Source organism: Danio rerio, chromosome 12, assembly GCF_052040795.2.
Source record: "Danio rerio strain M-AB ecotype USA chromosome 12, GRCz13ab, whole genome shotgun sequence".
Classification (NCBI taxonomy): Eukaryota; Metazoa; Chordata; class Actinopteri; order Cypriniformes; family Danionidae; genus Danio; species Danio rerio.
In genome coordinates, this window is record NC_141032.1 from 40,371,781 (window position 1) to 40,389,797 (window position 18,017).

The following is an 18,017-nucleotide window of genomic DNA, read 5'->3' on the forward strand; positions in this document are numbered from 1 at the left end:
CACCAAGTGTAATAATAACCAAATAACAATGTGAACTTTTGAAACAAGTCTTATAATTATCATTTAGGTAATTGTAATGAATAATCATCATTTAAACCATTTTTAATATCAACTTAAATTTTTAGTTTATGAGACCACCAAAAATGGTCTCATAAACTAAATGGTCTCATAATGCTGGTGGGTAAACCTGAAAATTGGTTCCATAAACCACATATGCCAACACACACACACACACACACACACACACACACACACACACACACACACACACACACACACACACACACACACACACACACACACACACACACACACACACACACACACACACACACACACACACACACACACACACACACACACACACACACACACACACACACACACACACACACACACACACACACACACACACACACACACACACACACACACACACACACACACACACACACACACACACACACACACACACACACACACACACACACACACACACACACACACACACACACACACACACACACACACACACACACACACACACACACACACACACACACACACACACACACACACACACACACACACACACACACACACACACACACACACACACACACACACACACACACACACACACACACACACACACACACACACACACACACACACACACACACACACACACACACACACACACACACACACACACACACACACACACACACACACACACACACACACACACACACACACACACCTTCTGAATCCGTAATCGCCCAAGCAGAACCACATTAAGCGGGATAGATGTGCTCCAGAGTTCAAGCGTGATTATAGCCTGATAAAACGACACATGATAAGAGAGAATGCAATGGAGAGCATCGCTTTGCATATGATCTGGGCGGCAAAGGGTGAAACTCGTCCAAATGAATCAGAGGGAAAAATGACTTCCTCGCCCTCATCTCATTCTCTCTTAGCGAAGACCAAAAGCTAAAGCCGCTTGCATTTGCTTGTTTTTCCTCATACATCAGCATGTCGAGTGCATGATTGTCACTCTAAAAACCTGAGTGCTGGAGCCACTTTATGCCAGAGAAGAAATATACACCTTACATTTGTGGCTAGCAGGTGGTTTGTGTTCTTAAACAATGCTGGCAGACCCAAAACATTGTCAAATAACCGGAAATGAATGCTTTGGTCAGTTTACTCAACAGCTGATGGCAGATAAATTATACTCTATGTGAAATACCATGACAGTAAACTGAGGTTGGGTGTTCAAGCTTCAAAAACAACATGATGAAAGCTGTTCCTTTGCTTTGCTTATTATTACGTTTTTGAAAATAATGAAAGGAAAAGACTACATTTTAGCAATGAATCACTTTGAGTCAAATATTTTGAATGATTCAGTTGGCTCAATTCCAAACCAATATGACTCATTTGTTCATGAATCAGAAAATGTGATTCAAAATATACATTTGAATCTGTGGGTGGCCATATCTATTTAGCTTCAATATATTTGAAGTTTAGACAAAATTTCTAGTTTCATGAAAGTGGACAGGGACAGTCCAGCTTAAAGAAAAAAAAGAACAAAAAAAAAAGGCTAATTTGACCTATATTCTAATTTTGTAAAGCCATATGACAGGGTTAATGGACAAAAGTGACACATTTCATCAAAGAATCACTTTGAGTCAATCAGTTGAACAGTTGAAACAACATAAAACCATGTTGTTGTTGTTTTTAAAAATGTTCATTAACATTTATTTTCCTTCTTTTTTTGGAAGCTATATGATAACATTGTAAGAGAAAAAGTCTTTAAATTCCAGTAATGAGTCAAAACCTTTGAATGAGTCAGTTGGCCCAATTCAAAACCAATATGATTCATTTGTTCATAAATCAGGACAATGTGAATGTAAAGGTCAAAAGATACAATTGAATCATTTTGTGGATTGCCTAATCTATTCAGCTGCATCCTATTGCAAGTTTAGTCAATGTTTCTATCAAGATTAAAAAACAAAAGTGATATATTTAATCAAAGAATCACTTCTGAATCAAAATCTTTGAGTGAATCAGCTAAAGCTGACCCGTGTTTGTTTGCTTTGCTTCATATGCTTTTCTGGAAGCTATATGATAGCATTTTGGTAGAAAAATACTTTTTATTCAAGGAATGAGTCAAATCTTTTGAATGAGTCACTTGGCCCAATTCAAATAAAATATGAGTCATATTTTCATGAATCAGGTAAATGAGATTACTGAGGTCAAATGTTTATAAGGAGCACTTATACAATATATCTGAATTATTATTTGGCTTGTCAAACTTATTCTGCATCATTCGATTCCAAGTTTAATCAAAATGTTTACTTTAATAAATCGTTAAAAAAAGCATCCTAAAAGTGGTTCGTTTGAGCTATATGCTAATTTTTTGAAGCATAAGACAGGCTTAATAAATAAAAGTGTTAAATGTCATCAAATAATCACTTATGAGTGAAATCTTTTAAGTGAATCAGTTGAACAGATTTTTTGTTTGCTTTTTTACACACATCGGCATGCCGAATGCATGATTGGCACTTTGTAAACATGAGTGCTTGTGCTGTTTTAACCCAGTAAGGAAATACACATCTAACATTGGCATTTAGAAGGTGGTTTGTCTTCTTAAAAAACACTGGCAGATATTTAACAGTCAAATACCTGGAAATAAATGCTTCTGTCAGTCAACAGGTAAATTATACACTATGGCAAATATCATAAATGTAAACTGAGACTGGGGTGTTCAAGCTGAAAAAACAACATTAAACCATGTACATTTTGAAAGTTGTTCAATAACGTTTACTTCTTTTTTGGAAGCTATATAATGACATTATTAAAGAAAAAGACTTTAAATTCGACCAATGAGTCAAATCTTTTGAATGAGTCAGTTAGTCCAATTCAAACCCAATATGATTCATTTGTTCATGAATCAGGTACATGTGATTCTTGAGTTTAAAAGATGTGTATGTGTCTTTTTGACAACACATTTGAATCATTCTTTGGCTTATCAAAGCTTTTCAGCTTTATTAATATCCAAGTTTAGTCAAAGTTTTACTTTTTTGATGAAATCAAATCAATTAATTCAAATTTGATCAGGCTTTTAAAAAGCATCATAAAATAAGTTCATTTGACCTATACTGTATGCTAATTTTGTGAAGCCATATATCAGGCATAAAAGACAAAAGTGATAAATGTCATCAAATAATCACTTATAAATCAAATCTTTTAAGTGGATCAGTTGAACAGCTATTCTGTTTACTTTGTTTTACACATCGGCATGCCGAGTGCATGACTGGCACTCTGTAAACCTGAGTGCTTGTGCCGTTTTATCCCAGAAAGGAAATACACACCTAAAATTGGCAGTTAGCGGGTGGTTTGCTTTCTAAAACGACACTGGCAGACATAAAACATTGTCAAATAACCGGAAATAAATGCTTTGGTCAGTTTACTCAAGAGCCGATGGCAGATAAATTACACACTATGCGAGATGCTCGACTCGCCTGCTGACACGAGCAGAATCAGGACCTTCTAGGGTGAGATGAGACTAAAATAGACACGTTATGGAAAATCCACAAGGATGTCCAAATCCAACAATGAAACTCCAGCATGCTGGATCTCCAAACTCAGCGGTGATGTAAGAGTTATTTGTGTTCACCGCTGTGACTCCAGATAAGGGTAATGTTTTATGAGTGTATGTAATGAAAACAGGTTAAGTTGTTCTGTATAGCTTGTATTACTTTAAGGGATTCCATCAGAATGAAACAAACAAACAAAAATATGTTTATAAATAATATAATATAATATAATATAATATAATATAATATAATATAATATAATATAATATAATATAATATAATATAATATAATATAATAATATAATATAATATAATATAATATAATATAATATAATAAAATTAAATTAAATTAAATTAATATAATATAATATAATATAATATAATATAATATAATATAATATAATATAATATAATATAATATAATATAATATAATATAATATAACATAACATAACATAATATAACATAACATAATATAATTTAATACAAGATAACAATAAAAAAAAATTAAAAAGCAATATATATTTGCTGTGATATAATTTTAAATATATATATATATATATAAATAAATATAAAATATATTATATATAATTATATGTGTATATGGGAGAAATGCATTGGCTCGAGGACTTAGTGTCCCATCAGTGACAATATACAGCCATATCGCACTGCTACGAGTGTGTTATTGTGTTTATACAACAATTTGATGAAATAATTGTGTTTAAAAAAAAGAAAGTCAGAAAAGAAGAGTCTAAAAATCCTTTTGTATGGGAAACAACTTTCTTCCACCATTCATTCAGATCTGCAGCTGACGTCAGAACAGCAGAAACCATTGCTAATTCCCCAACATCACCTTAGAGCTGGTATTTGAATGATTCTCTAGCGTTATATCTAAAGTGATGACAAAACAGGTAATTTTGCTTACATTTTAAGATTATAAGGCTGAACAATGATTTCCCAGTATTTCTCTGTTGCAATTGGGTGATCACAATAATTAATTTCTAAAAAGCCAAAGCAAAGCAAACACTACCAGATTACTCTGCTATAAATACAGCACTACAACATAAAAAAGAGAGAGATTGACTTAGAATGTCACTTACCAGTTTTATAACGATTTTTTCAGCTGCATGCTAAGCAGTGGCAGTTCTTATTTAAATGGCATCCTGGGCGAACCACCCCACCCCCTGCCACCCCCCGTGTATTATTATATTTATTTTTCAATAAATATAACAATGTATTTATATTTATTTTAAATAAATACAATTATTATTAATATTATCATATTATTATTACACTAAATAACTAAAACAATGGAATTGCCCATATTGCCATTTCCTAAATCCACCACTGATGCTGAGTTTTTCTCCGTAAGGACTTTTTAGGTGGTCTCTGTCGCCATCTTGTGGCGGAACATCAACTCTTTTTGCTCTGCTCAGTATGACAGGCTGACAGCCATATATGTGCTGAATCTCCAAAATATATAAATATTTATAAAATTTAAAATATAAAAATTTCAAATTAGGTACTGTCCTTAAAACTAAACTGCATAGTTGCAATCTAAACAACTATGTTCTCGTCTAAAAAAAGTCTTAAAAGTACATTATGTTGTCCAACAGCTGCAATATTTGTGAAACTGTAGGAAGTTTATTGATCTGCTGTCACTCTATGTGGGTGGAGTAATACACAAGGGCAAAGAGGCAGTACGAGTGCTGTTATTCCAGAATATATATATATATATATATATATATATATATATATATATATATATATATTTTTTTTTTTTTTTTAGCATTATCATTTATTTGAAACGTTGCATTCTGAACTTGATAAAATAATTCAATATTAATAAATAATAAAAATACATATTATTTATACTTATAAAATAAAATTAAAATAATAATAATTAAATAAAATAATAAAATTAAATAATGTATTTATTTAAACAAAAAACTCCACAAAAATCTGATCATTGTTTCTCTCTGATTTTATGCTCATTTGTAAGTCTCTTTGGAAAAAAAGTGTCTGCTAAATGAATGCATGGAAATGCAAATAAACCAGCAAATAAATATTTAATTCTCTAAATTAGTCATTAATGTAATTGATTAGACATGTTTTTGACTATTACATTTTAATAAAGCATTACAACATTTGAACTGAAAAATATGTTCGATGGTGGAAAAAACAACATATTTCATAAAGAGCCCTATAGAAGAAAGATGCTTTTCTCAGATGATGCAGTTGCAATATCTGTTAGCCAACAAGATCCAGCAGACAAACCTTGACCCTTCTGCACTCATGCATTTGTCTGCTCACACAACAGCCACTCTGCACGTCGACTATGAAAACGCAGCCATGAATCAGATTCACGGGCATTATTAATCTTGAAATATCTTCAATTGTACACATTGTATTGATTTTGCTACTTGAACGAGAACAATTCCGCATGCATTGTATTGGATCTGATACCAGCCCCAGCATGGAATAATTCAGAGCTGATTCTAATCATCAAATCCAAAAAAAGCCTCCCACAAATAATAGCCCTACAAAAGCTGCGACTTCTTTGTATTTTGTCAAAAGAGAAAGTTCCTGGTTGTTAGAGTGTTGAGACAATGACAACTGGATGTGTGTGTGCGTGCATGTGTGTGTGTGTGTGTGACTAACTGCTGAACCGTACCATCAGCGTGACATGATGACAGTGGTTGTTTGCCTGTAATAGGGCTGGTGGGCGGCACAGCTCTCCACATCTTTCCTGCTGTTTTAAGGACATACTGACACTCCATGCACATTCACCACTACAACTAACAACCCACACACACAGGCACAGCTCGTCTAAACGTCTACCATCCTATCTTCACAAAAAAAAAAATAAATAAATAAAAAAATTGCCTTTTTGCTGTAAGTGTTCAAATTTGTATTCAAAATCAACTGAAAATGACAGATAATGAACAGCAAGCAGAGGAACTTGTAATATTTGGCTTAAGAGGACATGCTTGTTCTTGTTTTGATTCTTTTTTTAAACTAAATGGCATGTGTTTTTCTTCATATCAGTTTTACATCTCTAAAACGCATGCATGTGCACATATTGTTCAAAGTACATGATTAAATTTATTTTATGATACACAATATTTTAGTTTTTGGTATCATGAAAGCGTTCAAGTTCAAGAAAACAAATTAAAAAAACATTACAAATTTGGTATATTTGAGCATTTTAAAGCCATATGATGGCATTTTGCCAGTGATTTTAGTCCACACCACACAACAATCTCAAAACATTATGCAATTCAGAGTGTGCCTCATACTAGGGAGTGGGCTTGACAAACCACCTGCAAAAAACACATCTTTCATCTTTCTGACTCTTTAACCGATACTATCAACAGTTTTGCACATTTGCCCTAGACACTTTGTAACAATCATATCTCAAAAATAAAACTTCATATATGAAGTGTTTCACATGGGTGAGTGGGCTTGACAAACAACCTGCACAAACACTATTCATTTCACTTGTGCTGAATCTTTTAAATGAATCATTCCCAATTCACAACCAATTTGTTCCTAGCTCAAGCTGATTCTCACTCGCAAATCACTTATTTGAGTAAATAAACAGTTCACCAGCACTCTAAATCTCCCCATTTCTGTTCGTTTTTCCACACACAATTATCAAAAGATTTGCATGGACCACATCTGAGCCAATTTTGCAAAATAACAAGCAGATTTCTTTCCCTTATTAATAAAAAGACTCTCCAGAAAAGTCTTCCAAACTCCGCTTTCTCATTCCACAGAATAAACGCATGCTGTCAGATGAAAAGCATTCACTTGCATGGCTCTATATCCGTTTTATTCCCTGACATCAACACATGCGCACATAAACAACCTTAACAAAAGCCGACAAAAGATCCAACTGTTGTGTCCCTCGTATCTAATCTGACCCACTCCATAAACAGACAGCAGATATAAAAGAGACTGAAATAGCTTGCAGCCCAGCACATAACACAGGCCTTACTGATATGGCTCATGGCATTCTGGGTAAACATATATAACACCTCGGCCATGTTCCAGGACGAGACGACCCTTCAGAGCGCCTTCTTATCGAGCCACTCCATGAATAGTTCCAACACGGTGAGGCCAGACGGGTCCTGACAATAACAGCTCTCTGCTAACGCCAAAACACCACTCGAGTACGAATGACTCCATCACGAAAAACTGCTTACTTTTACTGTACTGGAAACACTTGTGAATTAGACTAATGCAAAAAGAATGATAGCGATATTAATAACTTTTGCAGCAAAAAGCAAAAAACAATAATATTAATAAAAAAATAATAATAAAAAATAATAAAAATTTTTCCTATTTCCAACTTTTTGTTGGTTTCTGTTTTGTTTTATAATTTTTTTATCAATAAAAAATAACTAATTAACTGAAAATAAAATATTCCTATATATAGGATATTTCCTATAAACTTATTTTTCATTTAGATTTTTTAAAGATTTTTATTTTATTTTTACCTTTAAATAGATATTTCTGAAATAAAATAAAAGAACACAAAGAAAAAAAATAATAAACTAAGGAAACTAAACTAAACTAAAATAAAACTTTAAAAATAAAATAAAATAAAATAAAATAAAAAAAAAAATAAAAAAATAAAAAATCCTCATAGAAAATTGCCTCATATTTAATTCATTTATGTGTTTATTTTTATTTATTGTTATTATAATTTTTTTATTATGTATTTTTTATAGAACTAAAAATAGTGAAAACCAGTATATTGGAATGGTTTAAAAAAATCACATGGCAATGAAAACTTGATGCTGAAAGTACTTAAGATGGAATAAATTACAGTTAAAAATTTTTAAATGTAATTTATCAAATTAATGTAACATTTATGATCTTTAGTAAGATATTTCTGAATAAAATAAAATAAAATATAAAATAAAATACAACATTAAAAAAATCTTCATCTATAGCAAATTGTCTCACAACTTTTTTTACCTTTTGTTTTCAATTTTTCAATTAAATTTTTTATCAAATAAAAATGGTGAAAATCAGTGTATTGAAATAGTTTAAAAAATCACATGACATTGAAAACTTGAGTAATGATGCTGAAAGTACTTAAATTAAAATAAATTACAATTTTAACTATGTTTATGTCTCTTTAATAAATCCTTTGTGATGTTTAGAAAAATAATTATGAATAAAAAAATACAAATAAATAATAAAATAAAATAATAAAAAAGTAAAGGAAAGAACTCTCTAATAATGGGCTCATATAACATTCTAGTGTCCCTTCAGACAGTAATGAGTCGAATGAATTATTGAGTCTGACATGACATCCTTACTGAAGCGACAGGCCTCAAGAACCTCTCAAACAGCCACCCCAAAGTCTTTCTTGTACCTTAAGTCTTTAACTGTAGGTGAGCTCTTTTTAAATGGAGCCCCATTGTGCTATTAAATCACTCTGTGGTGTTTCTACAGGCAAGTTGTATAAAGCCTGCTGGTGTTGCATTAAATGGCTTCCTTCGCTGCCTGCTACACAGCTAACACCACATCTCTAATTGCTAACACTGTTCTGTCTGTCTGTCTGTCTGTCTGTCTGTCTGTCTGTCTACCTACCTACCTACCTACCTACCTACCTACCTACCTACCTACCTACCTACCTACCAACCTACCTACCTACCTACCTACCTACCTACCTACCTACCAACCTACCTACCTACCTACCTACCTACCTACCTACCTATCAATCTATCTATCTATCTTCTATCTATCTATCTATCTATCTATCTATCTATCTATCTATCTATCTATCTATCTATCTATCTATCTATCTATCTATCTATCTATCTATCTATCTATCTATCTATCTATCTATCTATCTATCTATCTATCTATCTATCTATCTATCTATCAGACTATCTATCTGACTATCTATCTAGAATAAAAGCTTTATTTTAATACTGTTTTAGAAGGTCAATATTTTTGCCCCCTTAAGAACGATGTATTATATGATTTCCTACATACTGTAGCTGTCCAATGACTTGCTTAATTAACCAATCATGCATAGTTAACCTTGTTAACCTTTTTAGGTCTTTACATTTGAATTTAAAAGTTGAATACTAGTATCTTTCCAGCAAAGTAACTGAAAAAAAATATGAATGTACTTATTATATTTATGTATCTTTCATGAAAATTATTAATTCATTAGAAAAAAAAATGAATACAACAGCTTATTAGAAAACTATTTTGTTTGAAACGTGTTGACAAAATCTTCTCTACTTGGGAAATAATTCAAAGGAGGGATTATATTTGATGTAGAATTAATCAATATGACACTTTAAAATTAGTAAAAAAAATAATAGATAAAAAATAAGAAAGAAAGAAAGAAAGAAAGAAAGTCAATGATGTGTTCCATTTGAATCACATTATGGTGTAAATCAGCTCTCCAACTCCCTTTCTTTAAATACATATACCAGAAAAACATCATCATCACCATCATCATCAGGGCTCTGAGGCTCTGAATGTTCACATCCAGCTGTGTAGGGGCTGAAATAATTGCAGAGTGACTCCAGATAATGTCATGGACATGAGATGGTTAATAATTCATGGCCTCAGACGAATGAGGGTGTGTGTGTGGGTGGGTGGGTGGAAACAGTGGCTGATGTTTCAGCCAAAGGCAACGAGAAGTGATGTAGAGTGTCTGAAAACACTTAAAAACAGCATTGATCTCGCAACCCAGTGCCACAGTCAGGACAAAGATGAGAAGCCTCTGCGGCCCCCCAGGACATAATGAAGAAAGATCTGAATACATGTAAATGATTCTTTGTCTTGAAAATAGCCATTTTGAGGGACGGATCACTCCTAATTGAATATTCTGTCATCATCTACTCACCGTCATGTCATTCAAAAAGAGCAAAGATTTCATCCTTCAGTGAAAAGAAAATGCTGAGTATAGGTTAAATGAAGCACATAATTATTATCATCATTATTTTAATAGACAATTTGGATATTTTACAATGCTCAAAATAAAAGTAATTTATTTTAATTGATGGATTCCATTGCTTTAACATTAATGGACAAAACTCAGCAGGCACACAACATCATAAGACATATTAATATTAGAATAGATTTAAGTCAATACATCAGGTGACCAAAATTGAATTTCTAGCCAGCATCTAATACTGTGTTCACACCAGACGCCGAACATTTGAATAAATCACAATATTTGAGCGTAAATAGACACTTCAATCATTAAAATTTGCATCATGGGCAGGGCTTCTGTCTGTCCGGTGACTCTAGCTTCATTGCTAAATGGCTAACAAGGATTTTATCTCGGGAAACCAACAACAGGAGTTACGTAATAATGCCTCAACAAGAAATAGCTCCTGATTGGTTAACGCAGCACAAATTTCTGCTGAAGTTTAGATTTTCCAATTCGAGCGATAGACCCGTTAAGCACGTCAAAAATGCAAAACTCCCGCCACTTTATCAGTGCAAATCGCATCGTTTGCTTTGCCTCATTTGTGCAAATCGCAGAATTTGCAATGTCGGATTGACTTAACATGTAAATCACTCGTGCTTGACGCTTCATCTGCCACGTCTGGTGTAACGCAGCATTAGGACAACGCTATTTTGACGTCCAATAACAACGTCAAATGATGTTGAATCTTGGTTGATTTTAGGTTGTGTTGGTAAGTGACCAAAATCCAACGATGGGCCAACATCTTAAACCAACGTCATATTGACGTCAAATACTGAAATTTATTCATCAGTTATGGCAACTAAAAGCCGATGTCTTATAGACGTCGTTGTAACGTTCACACAACGTCAAGCTGTAACATCATTAGACATTAATATTTGGTTGACTTTAGATTGTGGTGGTAAGTGACCAAAATCCAATGAAGATCTTAAACCAGGGTCATATTACCATTAAATACTAATGTTTATCCATGGCAATCAAAAGCCAATGTCTTACAGATGTTGTAGTGGTAACGTCCACAGAACGTCAAGCTGTAACATCATTAGATGTTGATATTTGATTTTAGGTTTGATATTGGACATTGATGTCACACAATCTAATGTCATCTCGACGTCCTGCGCATCCTGAGAAGATTCTTATAGTGGGCAAAACAGTTATTTACATTTTTAGAATGTTCTTCACACTAAGGGGGTGTTTACACAAGGACTGCATAATATTGGAAAAATCTGACATTGTAGTTATTTTGTTTTTCTGCAATATATATTGTGATATGGATATCATTTCACCAGATAAATTGAACGGCTCAATTGGGAAAGATGTCATACATTTAGATAGATTGGGATGATTCTATGCAGTGGGTTTGCATAAATTATAATAAATTACAAGCATACTGTATATAAATTCAACAGAGCAATGATAAAAGTGAAATAAACAGAGCTTGATGGTCTAATAGTACTCAGGTAGAGGATTGAACAATCAAACATAAAATAACATGGTCATCATTGTATAAATTATTTTAAAATAATATTTAATAATGTATTCATCTTTTTATCTTTAATAAACAATCTAATCTTGTGATGTGACTATTGCTGATGCACACATTGCAATACTGATGCTAAAGCGGTTGACTTGCAGCCCTAGTTTACGCTACAAACTTTTCATACAGAAAAAGGAAACTTGCATTTTGTCCAGTTGGTTACACAACAATGGTGTAGTGTACAGCCTACATCTGAAAACGGGTTTCAAAGAGGATGTTTTTAATATGTATTCATTGTCAATTCCATGTAAACACCCAAAAAATGAGAGTAAAATATGATATAATATTTCTGCATGGTACATTTACATTTAGTCATTTAGCAGACACACAATTTATGAGGCATTCAATGATTCAAGAAGCGGCAATTCACACAAGAAGTGCTAAATATCCAAAGGAATTGTTAGTGGTCAGAGAATTAAGTGCTAGATAAAGAGGGTGAAATGTGTTTTTTTTTTTTTTTTTTTTGTGAGTGAAAAGCGTGTTTCTAAAGGTGGTTTGTCAAGCCCACCCATCTGTGTGATGCACACTTTTTTTAAAAATATAAATATATAGAGTGATTGTAAAAAAAAGTGTCTGGTGCAAATATGCAAAACTGGTGCAAATGCCAGTTAAAGTGTCAGAGAGATTAAAGAGTGTTTTTTTTACAAGTGGTTTCATCACAGGTGGTCAAGCCCACTCACCTGTGTGAGGCACATAATTGCGTAATGTTTTGAGGTTGTCGTTTGGTGTGTATTTCCTGGTTTTCTTCACAGAATTCCGGTGATCGCAGAAGAGAGGTTTTTAGGTGTCGCTTGACTGATACTTATGAATCAGCAGTCCATGTGGGAATATATGTATATAGTACATATTTAAGTGAGTGCAGATTAAAAGGAAGCGAAACGTGCAACAATGACAAAGTACATGACAGTGTGGTTGTTGTTCAAGTATCTGCTAATGCTTCATCAGCAAAGTGTAGATTTACTTCACATTACAGGCAAAAGTGTAGATGCATCATACACACACACAGCAAATTGTACCTACACAGACACAGCGCAGAGCTGCTGACGGCACGACATTGTCACTTTGCTAGAGATACTGTTTACTAACAAGATGACAGCACCAAACACTGGCCTGACATACATATTCCAAGTTTTGACCATTTTCACTTATTTATTAATGTGAATTGTTTGAAAAGGCTGTGGGGTAAATCTAATATATATATACAAACAGTTGGTCAGAATAATTAGCCCCCCTGAATTATTAGTCCATCTATTTATTTTAATAATTTTGACTTCAGCTGTGTGTGTCTGACTTCAACTGTGTATAAATAAATAAATAAAATAAAATAAAATAAAATAAATAAATAAATAAATAAACAAACAAACAAACAAACAAACAAACGAACGAACGAACGAACGAACGAACGAACGAACGAACGAACGAACGAACGAACGAACGAACGAACGAACGAACAATCAAACAAACAAGTAAACAACTTTTCCTTTTTTTGGACTACATTGCTGTCTTTTAAACACAGAAAATGTCCCTGTAAAAAAAAAAAATTTACATAAAAAATGCACCTTGTGGGATTTTAAAAACTCCACAAGAATCAAAATATTCTTCTTTGGCATCAATGTTTTCACTTCCAAAAACCTTTACCATTGATGGACTATTTTTATTAAACAAATATTTATTTAAAGTTAAAAAGGTTACACTTTATTTTACATCAAAGTAAAGTAACAATCAGGTAAAATACTTATTGTGTTCTTATTTAAGCTGGGGTACAGGTAATGTTAGGGACATGTTTGGTGGTATGGATAGGTTTAAGGTGTAAGGCACATGAAATGATTTCAAAGTAAAAGTACAATGGCTGTACATTTATACATAATAAGAGTATTGTGCAAATTGAATCATTTAAGCACTTAAAATGAAGTGTAACCAAATGTTCTTAAAAGATCCAAAAAATGGTCTCACTATGGTTTGGTATCAAATGGCATTTTTTAGTATCACTGTAAAAAAAAAAAAAATAATAATAAAAAAATAATATTAATAATAATAATAAAAAAAAAACTTTTTTATTCATGTTGGCACCTTCAGTTTTAAGAATGCTGTTAGCTCCGGGAATTTTGTTTGGAAATGTTTCATTCCAATGCAAAAAAAAAAAAAAGGTTCTTTGTCATAAAAAAAGCTTTGTTGGATTAAAAAAAATTTTGTTCACATTAAAATTCTTTAAATAATATTCTTGAAGTGTTAACTCTTTGTTTTTCATGGAGGAAATAAAAATCCAATAAGTTTGTAAAAAATAAAACAAGCAAAACATTATCTTTTTAAACTTTCAAACTCACCCTAAACTAAAAAAAAAAAACAGACAATGTGCTATTCGTCATTGTTTGACCTTTTCTCTTCATTCTGTGGCCGGCAGCTGTTTGGATCTACATCATAAAACCCTTAAGTTTCTAACACAAACAGTGACTTCAGACTGACGCAGATGGAAGCAGCTTTTCGTCTTTTCTCCCATGTCAATCTCTGACAGAATCTCATACATCAACCCGCAGCTCAGACAGCCTATGAATAGCGCCACTATTTTGCACGGTCAAGGCCACAGACGATACAACAACAGGAGATGCTGAGTAACAATGACAGAAATAAGATGCTTCATGAAGGGCCAGAGGTCTGAGCAGGGGTGAGAAATCAACGTGTCCATGACAAATGTGTGTGTGTTTTTGGTTGATGGCAGTTTAAAGACCCCTCTCATGCAGAAAATGAAGTCATAGCTGATATTCATTTACACTGAGGAAGGGCAGTGAGTTGCTGATGAACTACTGAGAGATTTTAGCTGCTTTCTGGGCTTTCACTCCCTTTCTACACCTTCCTTTTTTCATGTGTTCAATCCTTTACCTCTGTGTCATTTCATTTTATTACACATAACTTAATTTGTAAATTAATCAAATTTGTTTTCTTTTCATATATGGATTTCTTTGGTTGCTTTCAACATTCGGTGAAAATTTCAAGTCAGCAGCATCTATAGAAATATGTTTTCTAAGAAAAATGATGACATATTCAAGACTTATTTACCCTGCGGACAAAAATTAAACAACATAAAACAAAAAAAGTAAAATCAAAGCAAAACAAAATACAGACAAAAAAAATAAATAAAACACAAAGTAAAACAAATCTATACAAAAATGAATCAAAGCAAAAATAAATAAATAAATAACAACATAAGAAATCAATCATACAAACAAACAAAAAACTTAATTAAATTATTAATTAATTAAATAACCAAAATATGTATCAAATAAACAAACATACAACCTAAATAAAAATAAATAAATAAATAATAACAAAAACATTAAAAATAAAATAAAATAAAAACCAATAAATAAATAAGTAAATAAATAAATAAATAAATAAATAAAATAGATAAAAACATTAGGACTAAAACAAAACACATTAATACATAAAAGCTACGTAAAAAAAAAAAAAAAAAAAAAAACAATACAACTCAAAAGCAAAACCAAAAACAAAATCCAAAGCTACATTTTTGAAAGCAGATTAAAGAGACTTTCATTATTACTAATTACTATTACTTAATGCTTATGTAGGTACATTTATGGGCTTGTGTATCTACCAATCTTGCTAATATCCTAATCTCAAATGTAACCATTAATAATTTCACTACTTGTTTTGCATGTTAATTACAATAAAGATCCCTTGAAATACATCATTTCTAGGGCTTAATTTCTAGAGCTATTGTCTAAGAAATCTGTAGCTCCGTTGGTGCAGTTTTATATTATGCAATCTTCTTATATGCATGAGTCAAACAGGCAGGTAACATGTTCATGCTGTGGGCAGTTATATATGTTCAGGGATATGAAGGCCTGTACGGTTTCCTCAGGCTATATTTTCTGCCTCCATTGCTAATGTTAATTAAACTGTGCACTAAACAGGACCCTTGTGCAAATCCAATTACATTTTTCTTGTTTACTTTCCTCCGCGCAATTTCTTTTTCATCAGTATAAGATGAAGATGAAGTGTAAAATCTGAAATAGTCGCACTGAGAGATATGAAATCAACACAGTGTAAGATTAAATATAATTGTTCCAGACCTATTTAAGTTTCTCTCTACACTGCTAGAAAAAAAATGTTTTTGTACTAAGTGCTTTTATCTTGTTTCTAATTCAAATATCTAAAAAAAATTTGCAAATCAAGAAGCATTTTCTATTAAATGCTAAAAATAATTTCTCGGAAATAATGAGTCAAAATTAAGTGTGTTTTTCATTGAAACAAGTTAAATAATCAGCCAATGGTGAAAGTAAAATACTGTAAACATATTTCAAAGTGAAAACAAGATTATTTTGTTCACCCGTTACATTCGGGCGGGGAAAACGGAGATGAGGATCCATGTGCAGTTTAATAACCAAGAGTAGTCAGGTAAGGAATGGTCAAGAACAGGGTCAAACAGGAGCATGAGGGTAATCCAAAGAACATGGTCAAAATAACAGGCAAATGGTCAGGACAGGCTGCATAACAGCAACAATAAAACAAAACAAAGGTCATAACACTAGGGATGGTTGATGCAAAAGTGACGTTTCGACAATCTCAAAGCTTAAGTGTTTCCAAACACTGCAACGAAGCATGATCTGAAACACTAGGTCACGTGACTAAAGTGATTCAAAGCATTGAACTTTTCAGAAGCGTTTCAAGACCAGGCGAATCTGCATCTGGACTGTGCATGTGCACACAGTAATTGGGCTGCAAAAGTCCTGAGTTTAAGTCGCGGTTTGTATATCTCTGAACTTATGATTGGTTGTATGAATATTAGAATTTTATGACCAAAACAAGACATATTTATTGACAAAGTGTTTATTCGGATGTCAGACCAACGTTACAAGAACAGACCATTTAAAAAATGATGTCTTCGACTGCATCACCCTGGATTCAAAGCCATTATCTCTACATACTACTCTGGAAATTTCACCAATCCACTAATTTACTTAAAACCTCAACTCTAAAATGTAGGGTTTAATACCTTAATTTACTTAACTGTATATTTGCTGACGCTGTTCCACAGCAATACATAAAAATGACCCCATGTGTCACTGTAGAGACCGATTTCAAAATGTTTTGAAGCTTCTACTCAGTTGCTTCGCCTGTTTCAGTGTTTCATGAAGCCTTGCTTTGCTCACCACTAGGTAATCCAACGAATGTGGTCAAAATAACAGCCGGATGGTCAGGACAGGCTCTGAAATGCTAACAGTGAAACAAGACTCAGCCAAGTGTGTGAGAATGTGAGGTGCGTAAATAGTCTAGAGTCAATCATAAGTTTCAGCAGAGTGTCTGTGTCTGAATGATTGTCAGCTGTGGCAGGAGTGATGAGTGCAAAGACTCCCTTCGCAGTTTGTCAAACCATGATTTTTATAGTTGTAGACTCATTTTAACTTGTATCCCACGGACTCGTGTTAACCTATGTCTACAAAGTCAGATATTTTCTGGTGTGAGGTAAATTCCGTGTCACTTCCGGTGTGTGGTACATTCTTGTGAATTTTTTTTTTTTTTTAATGTAAATTTGCTCGTCCTTGGTTTTTTTTCTATATAATTGTGTCTTTTGATAGGTAAAAATGTTTTCTAAAATGTAAATTTGTCTCAAGCTTCGTAAAAGTGTTGTATGTAATATGGTTTTACACTTCCTGGCCACCGTATTTCTCCTCATAGACATCCATTCATACGCACCTGAATGCATCAGACTAGAAACGCAAGTTTGTGCAACAGGTTTCTTGCCTGAGCCTTATCAAAGATCGAAGATCAAATCATGACCTCTCTGGACAGAAATTTAAAAATATGGACCAATCACTCACTTTTTTAAATGTGTAACTATCTTGTTTAATACCGCCCCTTTTCGCAGTGCCATCCACCAGAATTTCACATGCTCA

The 18,017-nt window shown here is 33.0% G+C and overlaps 1 protein-coding gene across 4 annotated transcripts in view; it reads right to left on the reverse strand.

The window, feature by feature from the left end:
* sdk2b (sidekick cell adhesion molecule 2b) overlaps positions 1-18,017 on the reverse strand; it is a 628,575-nt gene that overhangs the window by 395,950 nt on the left and 214,608 nt on the right. The gene's annotated exons all lie outside the window — the stretch shown is intronic.